This window comes from Anoplophora glabripennis, unplaced genomic scaffold (genome assembly GCF_000390285.2).
Source record: "Anoplophora glabripennis isolate ALB-LARVAE unplaced genomic scaffold, Agla_2.0 scaffold382, whole genome shotgun sequence".
Taxonomy (NCBI): domain Eukaryota; kingdom Metazoa; phylum Arthropoda; class Insecta; order Coleoptera; family Cerambycidae; genus Anoplophora; species Anoplophora glabripennis.
The window spans coordinates 343,548-355,396 of NW_019416573.1; positions in this window are offsets into that span (position 1 = coordinate 343,548).

The following is an 11,849-nucleotide window of genomic DNA, read 5'->3' on the forward strand; positions in this document are numbered from 1 at the left end:
AGAAAAAAAGCTTATGACACTAGTGTTACACTTTTTGGAAGCTTACTGTCCCCAAATGACTTATTTTCTATGTTCATTACGCAATGAGATGATATTTGTAAATTTGGTTGATAATTGTATTTGTAACTACCCAGGAAGCACCATTTATAAGTTTTGTAAAGATATACCTCCAGTTTAACATCCCTGTCCAAATTTTCCTTTAGACTATTTAATAAAGTTACTTGTAAGACTGCGAATTTACTACCATATAAAGTCTATTAATCAAAATTTTAGTAAAACTCCTAATGTAAAAAATGTAAAATTAAATATTATGTGCAATTTGTAATTATTTAATTTTAATAAAATATTAATAAACACTTAGCAATTTTATTTTAAATCATTAGTTATCTAATTTATCATCCCAATTAAGTGAAAATTATGATAAATACAGGTATAGACATTTTATGTTCATGTTCATTCAATATTTAAATCTGGCAACACTTTCTTCAGATATAAATTTCTATTGCCCAATCTGGCAACGTTTGGCATCCAATTTAAATGGACGAGGTCAACGGTGGCATTTGAGCCTTATCAAAGGAGTGTCGCATATGGGTTAGATATGTGCTCTAGTTATATGTCATTTATCCCATTCTTGCACTACCTACATATGTGTAGGTTTTTTGAACTTAGTATTTGTTCTGACCATTTTTTTGTATTTACTTACTTTTCTAAGTAGTAGTACGATGATTGTTTTGGCATATCGTCGTTATTTATACGAATATTTTAGTATAACTCAGATTTATTTAGCTAAATGGTATGACAACAAAATACACGAATGTCAAAAACCTTATGTGGCTCCTCCTGGATAAATTTCATACTAGCGCTTATCTCCTGCACCAGAGTTTACAATTATTCTTTCATGATACTGTAATTTATTTATTTTTATTTAAAAATCGGTTGTTTCATTCAATTTTTATTTGTAATAATATAAAAAACTAGTAAAATCTTGGAACTATTCATTATATCCTCAAGTTTGTGTAAAATTAAGGATGCCAAAGGAAAAAACCTGAGAGGTTTTTCTCAAAATATGTAATTGTAACGTTATTTATGGTATTTTAAATAACAGCGGCAGATAGATTGCGATCTACTGAAAGCAATAAACTTTAATGAGACACCGCTGGTGGTGTACAAGTATGTGCGGGTGGCTGGTGGGAAAACAAACAAAAGCAAGTGGACCGGCTATATTTAAATAGTTCGTAAGCGTGCCAGATGTCATCTCACGACCTGTAGATGAGGGCAAACCATGCATCGCGCCGCACATGTGGCTGCTGTGACTTCTGCTCTTCCTCTGCGGAAGTGGTCCATAATCCTGCACCCACTTAACTGACGCAAGTGTTATAAGGAGTTATTTCTGAAAATTCGGAAATCGAATCTGCAGTCGGATCTCGTCTGCGTCTGGGATCCTCGTCTTTCCTTCGAGTGGCATAATTTATCTGGGGCAAGTGTTAGCTATTTATATGCACTCTTGGAACGAGAGAGATTGCTGACTGATTTATAGGAACGGTGCAAAATGCTCAGATTTACACAACATTTTTTCTTGATTTCGATGGAAGCAGATTGACTCGTTTAGTCAAATTTAGTAAAATAACCACCTCGGTAACTTTTTATGATTTTTTTAACTAATATTAATTCAGTACGATTTTTTTAATCACATTTATAAATTATAAATTACTGTTTTTAATTATTCGTAATATTAATGGAATATTACGTTCCTTTTAAATTAACTCTAAGTCTTATTTTATCCCAAAATTATAGAGGTATATGATGTCAGAGTAATAAAACAAAATTAAAGAGAATTCTAGAAGATTTATTGAGATCATAAAGATTAAACATCTATTAAAATGTATAATTAAATGGTCTTAAATAAGATATCTCGCACATATTAACTATTCATACTACGTTACAAAGAAGATTTTTATGAGTAGAATAAAATTTTTTAATACAATGAGAAATATTTTCTGTATTAAGTAATTATCGTTAAATAATTTTACAGAATATCATGTATACAGGCTGTTACAAATTCGCTTCTCATTACAAGGATCTCGAAAATGGTAAGAAATAGAAACTAGCTTAAATGGGGGCAAAGTTGCGTAATAAAAAATCAAGGCTAACATGATTAGTTTTCGAAATTTTTGGAAAAAAACGAAATTTTGGAAATCCTTTTTGTTTCATTTCAGGCTTGTTTGAAGTGATACTGAAAAAAGAAGAACACTTTCTCATGGCCACTTTTTGCTCTCTATCGAACGGCGTAATCAATTTTTATATGTAACGTTTCGTCTCTCCAGGACCATCATCAACTTCATTTTTTTAAATACGACCCTAGAAATTTTATTACATTTTTTGCAAGCCTTCAGATTCCCGATATTGCACTGTCTCAGACCAAACCAGATTCAGACATTTATTCTCTAAAAATTCATCTTCAGTGTATTCGTTCCAAATTTATATACATTTTTTATTTAGATTTCTTTGTTTATTGAATTATCGTACACTGTAAGTGTCGTTAGATCCTGTGAAATCCATCTAGCTATTTATACTAATAAGTATCACCAAGCATTAAAATAAAACATTATTAGTGTTTTATTCCCGTGTCCATAGCTATTTCTAGGCTTCTCGAGTGCTCAAAATTCAAACAAATTCCGATCTATTTTTTTCAGGATATTCATACATATACATCTGACATATATTTCACAGTTGCGGTTACAGATATAATAAATTCCGATAATATTACGCTGATCTTCATTTTCAACCTTTGCCAAAATGAAAATGTTTTTGAACATTTACTGAAATTTTTTAAAGGATAATATTCAGTTGGCGTTTTGGTTGTTCATATGCATTTTTAAGAATTAATTTGTCATAATAAAATTAAAATTGTAATGTTTTAATTTTGACGCAACAACCTATTGAGTTATGTATGACCAAGTGATGGAAAAAAGTTAATAATAATAAATGTTTTATTGTAACGCGTGGTGGTAATAGTTTAAATAACTAGATGGATTTCACAGGGTCTAACGATACTTACGATGTACGATAATTCAATAAACAAAGAAATCTAAATAAAAAATTTGGATAATTTGGAACGAATACACTGAAGATGCATTTTTCGGGACAAAACGTCTGAATCTGGTCCTGGCTGAGGCAGTACAGTATTGGGAATCATCAAGGCTTGCAAAAAATGTAATAAAATTTTTAGGGTCGTATTTAAAAAATGTAGTTGATGATGGTCCTGGAGAGACGAAACGTTACTATAAAAACTGATTATGGCATTCGATAGAGGGCAAAAAGTGGTCATGAGAAAGTGTTCTTCTTTTTTCAATATCACCTCAAACAAGGCTGAAATGAAACAAAAACGTATTTCCAAAATTTCGTTTTTTTTCAAATATCTCGAAAACTAATCATGTTAGCCTTGATTTTTTAGACGCATAATGTTGGTCCCCTGATTACCCAACTTTGCCATCATTTAAGCTACTTCGTACCTCTTACCGTTTCCGAAATCCCTGTAGTGAGTAGCGAATTTGTAACAGCCTGTATATATTAAGGACAAGACAATTCCTAACTGTATTTACTGATTTTAAAAATAACGTAAATGCATGTTTATTCCGAGAAAAATATGGAGAAAGAAAATAGTCACATCCAAAATTATTCTTTAATACTTTTATGAAATTTATTATGGCTTGATGGTATCTTTTTATATTTGGAAGGAATCTAGTAGGCAACTTTCCTTTAAGTATTTTACCGAATTACTTAAAAAAATAATGATTTCTACTTCTACACAATTATTAGATAAAAATGACAACCTTTTACGACTTAATTTTCGAATATCTTTCTTTATAGTCTTCATCTGTCATTGTTCATTCTATTTGCTCAGTAAAGGAAATGTCACGGTAACGTATAAATTCTCAATATGAATGGAGGCAAGCGGCCGTACATAATCCTTTTAAAATATACTCAAGAAACCCGATAATTCTAGCTACCTCGTGAAAAGAATTAAGTATCGAATTTACTTTTTTAATATGCACATTATGTCCACCCGGAACGCCATATTTTATACTTCAGAAAGCACCGAAAGAAAAAAATTGTGTAATCCCATCTCACCAAATTGAGTTATCAGAAGTGTTAACTCACTTGGCCTAAATGCAGGCCCCTTAAGTCTGATGTATGGGTCATAATATTTTGACACACGTAAGCCTCTTCCACATACAATTCAACAATTACCCAGGTGACTTTAATATCTTGATAAATGTAATATTTATTGCCACCTACACAAACTCGCATATAAATATGAGGAAGACGTATTTTAGTGAACTGCTCTTGCTTTTCTATACGTTTCTTTCACTCCGAAAATAACGCCTGAACAATAGGCAAATCCGCTGTAAAAAATGCCACTTTGTTGCAACCGGACTGGTGTCTGGAAGTCCAAGGAAATTTTTATACTTCAGAGAACAAATACTAAAACTACTTTGTTCGGAAATAAAGATTTATTTTGGTTGGAATACACGTGATATAAATCTGAAAAATACTGACCAGCTGCTACAGTTTATAGGAATTTTGAAAACAAAATAATTTAATAGTTGAATAATCTCAAGTAACATGTTGCATAAGTCATTTAAATTATCTTTATAACATTGACTCAAAACCCTTCTTTTTGGGATAATATTATGTAAAACTAGATGATGTTTTAACACTATTTTATGAAGAAAATACTAAAAAAATAAAACAGATACTCTTGTAGCAGTTTGATATGGCTAATCGATTCCCATATAATTTGTAAATTGATTATCTATCAAAATTAAAAGCATTGATTACTAAATCTTTCACCTACTCAGACATATCTTTGTTAAGTGTCATGTTACTTTCGATTTTAATGGTACATATACAGGGGGTCCCATAAGCACATGATCAAAAAGGTACTACGACATTCTTTGCCTCAAAAGAAGACGATTTGACCCAACTTCCATTAAGAAAAAATGTCTGGCTCCTCTGCTATTGACTGTCAAAGTTCTTGAAAAAAATATATGTTTTTTGTAATATCTGGAGAATGTTACGATGGATTTTAATGAAACTTGGTGTAGGCTTGTTCCTAAGTAAAACTCACGTTTTGATGAAGCAATTGCCTTGGGCTACTGGTAAATTCTTGAGTGTCTTGGTACAAGAATTACCAGAACTTTTTATTTGGTAGCTGGAATCAATTCAATTTATTTTTATTGATACATCAGTCCTTTTTCGAGATTTTTGTGCTTTTGGTAAACTCTTGTACCATTCATAGTTTTTACGCAAAAAAATGTTTTCTGTTTCGTTGCTACTTAACAATTTTAGTTGTACTGCAGTAAAGCTGCCCTTTTACAAAAAGCAGCTTTCTCTAATAATAATTGCCAATTCTTTCACCTAGGATATCCAATATTGAAAGTAAGTAAAATGGTCGCAATTTTAATGTCTGTCGTAATGCGACGGATTGAATATCATTTTATTTCATTGGATTTATTTTTTGTTAACACTCAAAAAATGTAAAGACGTACTTAGGAAAGGCATTATTCTCTTTATTGAAACTGGATAATAGTTACATCGATACGATAGATGATGGTGGAATTACAAGACATGTTCGACTTTATTCTTCAAGGCTCCCCATAGAAAAAATCTAACAGCGTTAAGTCGTGGGACCTGGGTGGCCATTCGACAGGAACATCTATCCCTCTTCTTCCGATCCACTTGTGTGGAAAAGTATTATTTAAATGTGCAGTTACATTTGCACTAAAGTGCGGAGGAGCACCATCGTGCATAAACTACATCTGAGCACGAAGATCGAGAGGGACATCTTCCATTAGAACCGGAAAGGTATTCGTCAGAAAATTGAAATAATTTTCGCTATTCAAGCGGCGCGGTATGGCATAAAAACCCAGAAGGATCTCACGGATGATCCCGGCCCAAACATTTATTGGAAATTCCATCTGAAAATGGTTAATACGCCTCGCATGAGGAATTTCTTCTGCGTAATGGTGAATAAAATTCGGCTAGTGAAATTTGGATCACGTGCCCGCGCTTCTTAAATTGAAGTCTTCCCTCAAAATGGTGTGGTAAAAGCTCCTGAATAGACGTCGCGTGATAAGGATGGAGGAGTTGCTGTCTTATGATGCGATTAATTGTACTTTTTGGTACAGCAAATTCCACTGTTAGACGGCGAGTACTGATATTTGGATCTTCAGCGACCCTATTTAAAACGTCTCCCTCAACGGCTGCATTTCGTACTTGAGGACGACAAACACGGTCAACGGCTCGAACACCAACTTGCCCGGTCTCCCGCAAATCCCGACAGTCAATAGCAGAGGAGCCAGGCATTTTTTCTTAGTCAAATCGTCTTCTTTTGAGCCACAGAATGTCGCAGTACCTTTTTGATCATGTGTTTATGGGACACCATGTATAAAATTATATTATAAATGATCCAAATTTTTTTATTACTTGTAATTGCCGTAAAATCGTCACGGATATTATTAATTTTTACGCCTCAGTCAAAACGTAGATCCGCTTTCATATTGTCACCTCTTAATTCGATTGCAATATATCAGTGTTGATCATAAACTTTTTTGCTCCTTGTAGCTGTGTTCAAGAATGCTGTGCTCATGTATTTCATAGTAATTAAATGTGTATCGTTTTAAGTGGATTAAATACCCAGGAGAAAATATTATTACTTTCGAAAAGGAATTAAAGGCAATTATGTAAAAAAGTCGACGGAAAGAATTTGCAGATGAAAAGTGGAAGTTGTTTTAATCTAAGTATATATCATTCTGTCAGTTTATAAAGATACTATTTTCATCCACGGAGCTAAATCATAAGAAGACAGCAGGGAATTTTACACCACTTTTTAATTAAAAACAGGAATCTATTTTCTTGTCTTAATATTTGTACTGATGTGAAACTTTATACAAAATAAGGCTTCGTTCTTAATAAGACCATAACAATTTATCAGGTTAATATATAAATTCATTAATACATTCTTTTGTGGACGACGAAGATAAGTGATTTTCTGTCGAAGGATTTTCCTTTATCAAATCCTTCACATAACCTCATCTAAGTGCGCATTGTTTTGTTTGATTTACAGGGTTCTGTGACAGTCGAAACATTTCTGTCATTTCAGACGTTGAAGTATCGAGAGACATCACTTTCTTCTTCCGATGAAAGTCATAAAACTGGTGATTAAGTCCTCTGGCCGGTATTTGTATCTAATCTGTGTACAGATTCATAGCATTTCGTATAGTGTGAAGTCACTAATCTGTGATATTCAAGACCTTTATTTTTATATCTGAATCGTTTCCATATCCCAGGTAGTTCTAAGACCTCGTCCTGACAGAAACTATTTCGGTTTTTTTGGATTTATTTTATTTATATCGATTCTCTTTTTGTCCACACTATTCTTTGTGTTGCTTTAATCTCATGTTAACGCGTCTCCCTGTTTGTCTCGCTAGTTTATCATTCATTCATAAACGGTAGACATATTTTTGTTTCCCACTTCTCTATTGTTAGATCCTACTGATAAAATTTAATATTTCTGTTAATACCTCCATGTCCTTTGAGAACTATTTGTAACTGATGAAGCTCCTCGTCCAAGAAGTGTTCTGGTTTTGGCTCAGGTTCTATATGGTTTCATTCCTTAGAATCTAATTACCTATTTATTTATTATATACTCAAGTTGCGATTGACTCTTTTTTAACTGACATCAATGTCAATTGGGTTACGAATCCAGAATGGCCATTAGGTTTCTTCTTGACAGGAATATTTTCGCTATCTTCCAACCTCACATCCTAATAGCCTAATGTATTGTATTATTAGGGTTCAGAAAACGTTCTAATAAATCATAGAGTATCAAATCAACTAATTTTTTTGTTAAAACAAGCCCACATCCAATTGTGTTGAAGTAATAACACTATTCGTTGAGTAATGTTTCCTCAATAATTTGTTAGGTTAGGTTAGGCTCTGGCTTTAGACTTGCAAACATCAGGGCTTTTCAAGAGTCTTACATGTGGTTATAGAGAAGAAGATACATGTAGATTTTGTGTGAAATTTACCGAGCGAGTGGTAAGTCGCTGACTCATGCCTCCAATGTGAACGAAGGCATATCACTGAATGATAGTTCAATTTGTGAATTTGGAAAGCTGGATTGTTTTCGTCATTTTAGACGAATCTCCACAACAAATGATAGAAGCCTCTATTGTTTTTTTATTGTCTTATACATCGAATCCTTCTTCATCTTAGTGATATACGCTGTTAATTTGTTTCGATTATATCTCCTTTGTTTTTGTTGGGTAAAATTTATTTTGAGATTTGAAGCCCTTAACGAAACCATTTTATATCTGCGATGAGAAGATTTCAATAACCTAATTGAATTCATGTTGATTCCGATAAGACAAAAGAAAAATTGTTATTAAAAACTCGTAACACCTATACAGGGTGTCTCACGGTGACGGCCCATTGGAATTATTTCAGAGACTACTTCGATTTGAATTTTGAAAATTTGGGATTCCGGGTTTTCGGGCATGCCCTTCTCAACTAAAATAATAGCGTCCATGTACCACTTCGGGTTATACGGAAGTCGCCATCAACTTGCTTATTTTAAATGAACACCCTATATATTATTGCAATTTTGGATTCTACGTGTTATTTTAGGTGGACCTTTATGAAGTTTTCCTATTCCTAAAATTAACCGTTTTCCAGATATTTAATATTTTTTTCAAAAAATGGAGAGAAGCAGTGACTAGCTTCAAAGCATGTGTATTTTATAGTAAGAAAGAAAAACCAACAATATTTATAGGAGGGATATCTAGACCCCGAAGCTTCCCATCCATACTTTCAAAGTGGCTTAATTGCATACAGGGTGCTAGAAATTTAATGCCGAGTTTAGTTAACTTCAAATCTTCATAAGTCGTTTTTTTTTAATGGAACGCCCTGTATGTTTTTCTATATTCTGATACACAATTTTATTCTCTTTCGAACGGTATCAAGCTTCCCTACACCTATCTCTTCTAGTTTTTAAGTTATCTACTATTTTTTGTGTAATCACTTAAAATCATGTAATTTCCTGCGAGGATAGCGGTGGAATTTTTAGCAACTTCAAAACAAACGACAAAACTGTCACCAGTTATTTATTATTATTTATTCACAGACGTTGCAATGGACTTCTAAGTAGAACATTTACAGTTTTTAATGAGACATCTTCCAATTTTCCACCAATAAGCAGAATAAAGTTAAAAATAATTCTAAAAAATCAACCTCATACATAATACACAATTTTAATTATGTATGTTGATAATAATAATGCACTAAGATAAAAAAAGCATTCAATATGACCCCCATTAACAGCTAAGCATTTGTGAATTCTAGAGATAACACCATCAGTCACCGCTTTTTCTATTTCAGCTGCAGGTAATTCATTGAACGCTCTTCGTATTCGAGCAATCAAATCCCCTTTTTGAAGCAACGGGTGTAGAATAAACTTTTTGCTCTCCAAACATAAAAATCTAATGGAGTGAGGTCGGGAGAATTCACTGGCCAATTCCACGGTCCTAGGCGCCTCATCCATCTATCTTCAAATATTTCAGTCAGCTGTTAATCGATTTGATTGTGATTTTGCAAACGGTTGTGGCAGATTTTCTAGATGATATACTTTTAGATCAACTAAGGAAGTGTTGGTATCTTCCACAATCAAATCAGCAAGTTGATAGCGACTTCCGGTATACCCGGAAGCGTTACGCGGACGCCATTATTTTAGTTGAGAAGGGAATACCCGAAAAACTAGTATCCAAATTTTCAAAATTCAAATCGAAGCAGTCTCTGAAATAATTCTAATGGGCCGTCATCGCGAGACACCCTGTATTAAGCAATAAAATTTGTGACGCAGTCACTATTAATATAAATGAATAATGAAATTACTTTGAAAAATCAATAATATATTGGTCTTTAAAAATTATTTTCTAATCTATAGACATGTTAGGATTTGCATCCAAATATTTATTAAAGAAAAAAAACACCAAACATGCTGCTTTTTTCGTAATGAAGATAAAGTTTCCTGATATACGTCTGCAATATACTTACGAGGAGTGAATTGAATTATATAAAGAAAATTGCTTAAAATATTTGCGTTATGAATGAAAAAATTAAATATATGTATATTCCTATTGATTTCAGGTTTGTTTATACGTAACTTTTTTTGTAAAGCATTGTGGGAAATTTGCATTTGTTTTATAACAAAAATCTGTTCCCCTATTTGGATTAGAAGCTCGTAATAAAGCCAGTTTAATTAGTTTTTGTTTTTTTTTCTCATAAACTTACTGTAAACAAAAATCTGTTTTAAATTCTCATTAACACTATTTTCTAAACTGAAGCATGTGTGTTGAACATACCAGTAACTATAACAATTAAAAGAACTTAATGTGGTTTTAGATGGTGTAGATAAGTCATGAAAAGTAAAATATAAACTATGTTTCTTAATAAATTATGATGTCCCATGTTTTAAGTTAAGTGTGTTACTCATGACAATTTTTATTTTTAGCAGCGTATCTACTGTGAGTGTTATTGTATTATTATAAAAATATATTCCAAAAATATCTGTATTTCTATCACATAACAGTGGCCACTCCTTTGTTGTGTTATTTTGTACGATGAGAAAAAGTCGGTAGTCAGTTCCTTAGCCGAGTAATGCCTCTCCTTCATCAGTATCTTATCCTAGCTCTTACTTAAAAAGGATTTCGTTTAAAGTTATTGCGTCTACACTTGATAAAATACGGAATAAAAATAAAACAATCTTTGTGTAAATTATGCTAATAGCCCTTTATATTTAAAAGAAGTTTGAGGTTGAATTAAAACGCTTTATCGGGTAATAAAATAATCTTAAGTATATTTTGTGTTGCTCTTTATTTTGTTGGATGGCAGTTTACAACTCCATCTTTCATAGCAGTGGCCTGGGTGTTGCCTTACAGGGACTAATCTAGAAAAAGATAAATTAGATAAGAATGGGGCATTAACAGAAGATAATGTTGGTACATTTTTCTGATTCGTGAGTTAGAAGAATTTGGTGTTAGTTTACAATCGGATTTTTTTTATCTAAATTTTACGTTCAATACCTACTTTTTGATAAGTTATTATTAAATATGTAGGTATGTAACAAAATAGCTTTTTAGATACTACTGTGTAGAATTACAAAAAAAATAAGATGCTTTATCAAAGTTACCTACAATGTATCTAAAATATTGTAATTACATATATGATTGCTTTCTTCTTCCTTAAAATGATAGACAATTCATTTCATAAGTTTTAAACTAAATACGTAAAGTAAAAAGAGTTATTGTGGAATAATCTTTGTATTTTTTTGAAGAAAAAATCGTACATGACTTTATTGTTTTTCAAAGTATTCTCCGTGGAGATCAATACAGCGCTTGAACCAATTTTCAACACACTTTTTCCATTCCGATTAAAGTACCTCCAAAACATGCATTTTGAATGCATCGAAATTTATTTTTGATGTGGGAATAAAAAAGTTATTGGGTGCCAATTCAGGGCACCGTACGGTGGGCAACGGATCGATGTGTGAGAGCCCGCATTGTTCTGGTGGAGAATGATGCATCTTCTGCGGTTGGTTTCCCTTATTTTTCCTAAGACTTCTGGCAAACAAATGATTGTGTACCATTCAGAATTGACCGTCCGAACTTAACATTACCATGAAACATGATATAATTAATAGGTACAACAAATTTTGACTAACTGGCAATATGCTTAATAGTAAAGACGCAACTAAATTTCTTAAATACATATTAATGAATTCATATGTC